The following is a 2,807-nucleotide window of genomic DNA, read 5'->3' as shown; positions in this document are numbered from 1 at the left end:
GGGGGTATCATGGGGTCGGAAAAGGATCGGGACTCAGTAGACTCCGTAGAACCACGGAAAATCACTTTATGTAACAAAATGCAAAGCTCTTTGTTAGGTTCGTGTGCGTTTTTAACATCGGATATTCCAATTACTTTACGTAATATTTTTTTAGTTTTATTAAAACTACTTCCAGTAACAGGTGTTTACATACGTTACTTTGTGTAACAAAATTCTTTTTGTAAATATATAGCTATGCTTCCCGAACATAACTAGCAATGTAACATATGTCACGGATTTTCGTTGATGCAACATTTGTTACATACACCACTTTAAAGGTAATGTAGAATTATGAATGTAACAACTGTTATACACGTACACATACATGTTGTCACATAGAGTAACTTTCAGCGACCCCATAATAATTTACTAATCGAATGCTAGTGGCATATGCACTCCCTTCGTAAGCAACTTTTTTTGTAGTGTTTTGACATTTTTTATTTTCCGTTTAATGGATTCCTAGGAATTTGTTCATACAGATTTTGATAAGCTTTTGACAAAGTTTGATGAACGTTGAATTGTTGATGAATTTTGATGAGCTTTGTGAACGTAGATGGACTTGTGAACGTAGATGGACTTGTGAACGATAATGAAACTATCGGTGAACGTTGTTGAAGTTATTGGACTTCCGCTGGTCCTATTTATCCCTGACGGCGATGGTTCCAATCACGATGGGCACCGAGGCTCCTAGGTCGAAGTGACCCACATCGACCACGGCTACGGCCTGAGAAAATGTTGCGAAAAATTAGTTGTAGGGTCGATTTTTACACTTTTGCTCGCACCACTTCCCTGTTTTTTTTAAAAAGGGATTAACCAGCGCGGCCCGTTACCCCGTTACCTCCAAGGAAACAATACCTCTAATCGTGTTTACAGCTAAATTGTGTTTACAAAAAATGCAACCTTACCTCGGATGTCATGCATTTACCTCTAGGAAAATTACATAGAAGCTTTCGAGGCTTTAGACCTGAATCACCTTTGTGCAACCGGTATAGTTGAAAAACCTCCAAGAGACCCCATTTCTAACTCCGAAGTTAAGAAGGCGGGTCCCCGTGTAAAAGCGGGGTCTCATAGAGGTACTAGACCCTGCCCGAATAAACATTTAATCTTACTCTCAGGCGGTATTTCCACTTGAGGTGTTTAGACTTGTTGTTCTGGATGCTCGGTGGCGTCTTCTCTGGCACGGTGACGCTGTGCTTAAAGGCCTTTGATTCGTTGCCTTTCACCTCGCTGTGTTCGAGCTCCACTTTCGCAAGTTTCGTGGGTTCACGGATCACCCGCGTGTTGGAGTAGTATTTTACAAACTGTAGGATAATGTCAACACCTTGTTCGATCACGAGTAGCAGTAGCTGGGGAGCTGGAGTGACGATCAGGTTTATTACAAGGGTACGTCACCTTGTACAGTGCAACCTCTACTCTGTACACGACGAAGGTGCTCTTGTTGTCGACTTCGACTTCGAACTCGATGGTTTGGCCGGGGACGTACCCCTGGCTCGGCACTTTGATGCTCATGGTGAGGGGCCCCGACCGGCTGCCCAGGGTCCAGAAGTACTTGCTGTTCTCCTTCGCGGCGGGTTCCTGGGAAAAGCATGGAGATTAAAGTGTTCGTGGCACTTGTTAGAGATTAGGAGAGAAGGCCGAGGCGCACGCCCAGAGCTGCGCATCAGGTGGCCGCGGAATATGAGTCAGACGTCAGACACACACCCACGCTTTCCTACTCAATATTTTAAGAGGGGTACATCACTATCTAATATTATCGTACACTGATCGGAGGTCTTGTTGGTAGTTGAATTGATTAAAACAAATTCTCTTGAAGAAAGCCCGTTTTTTGTTGAGTTTTGGCGGTAAAATGGCCTATTTTGTCCAGAAAATGTGTGATTGGACTGTGATTTGAAAGTGATTGGAGAAGAGAGCGTACTCTCTCCCCATGGGAACAGCTATATAGAATACGCATAGCTGCAATGTGGACGAAACAATCTGTAAGCAATATTAACGTTAACGTTGATGAGTCGATCACCAAGCGCCGAACGATATTCGGCCTCAAAGAATACGTGTTACTATGATGACGTATTTCTGACCTAACTCATTAATTATTGTGATCTCACATGTGCAAGTCGTGACCTTAGTAGGTCAGAACAAGTTCACACGAGCCCTTACATATCTACGTTTCCGCATCCCGGAGTCAGCTTGAGAAATTTTAGTAGTGGTACCAGTTAAAAATTTAATGTAAAACTAAAAATAGTAGATTTTCTAAGAAACAATATCTTCATTTTTCACTTTCTTGCTTAGAAAAGAGACCCTCTGAATACTTCCTTCCTTACAACTGCTTCTATTGAAACTTCATATCCTACCGGTAGTTGAACCTGGGACCTGCTGCTCCGTAGTTGCCGCCTCTAACCACGACGCCTAGCTGATTGGAGGCAGTAAGGTACTGTAAGGTACCCCTCCTCGATATTTCCTTCTACCGGATGCATCAGAGGAGCTGTCCGCCGTATGAACCTTACCGCGATGTGCGGCATCAGCAGGTTGAGGTCCACGGGCTCGTACACGACGATCACGGACTCGGCGGTCTGGGCGTTCGCCTTGTCCCGGCGCAGCTCGGCCCTGGCCGAGTAGCGCGTGAAGGCCGCGAAGCTCTTGAAGGAGGTGGGCGCCGTGGGCGGGAGCTGGTACTGGAAAGGGTACTCGTGGGCGCCCGGCTGGAGCGTCGTGTCCGGCTTGTGCTCCCCGCCCAGGAGGTACTTCTTGATCTTGAAGAAGATCTCGTGCGG

At 45.5% G+C, this 2,807-nt stretch overlaps 1 protein-coding gene across 2 annotated transcripts in view; it reads right to left on the bottom strand.

The window, feature by feature from the left end:
• LOC113217568 (arrestin domain-containing protein 4-like) overlaps positions 1–2,807 on the bottom strand; it is an 8,117-nt gene that overhangs the window by 4,382 nt on the left and 928 nt on the right. The window lies entirely within an intron of this gene.

This window comes from Frankliniella occidentalis, unplaced genomic scaffold (assembly GCF_000697945.3).
Source record: "Frankliniella occidentalis isolate FOCC.00 unplaced genomic scaffold, Focc_3.1 Scaffold37, whole genome shotgun sequence".
Classification (NCBI taxonomy): Eukaryota; Metazoa; Arthropoda; class Insecta; order Thysanoptera; family Thripidae; genus Frankliniella; species Frankliniella occidentalis.
Note: the sequence above shows the minus strand (reverse complement) of the source record. Positions and strands in the feature narration are given on the sequence as shown.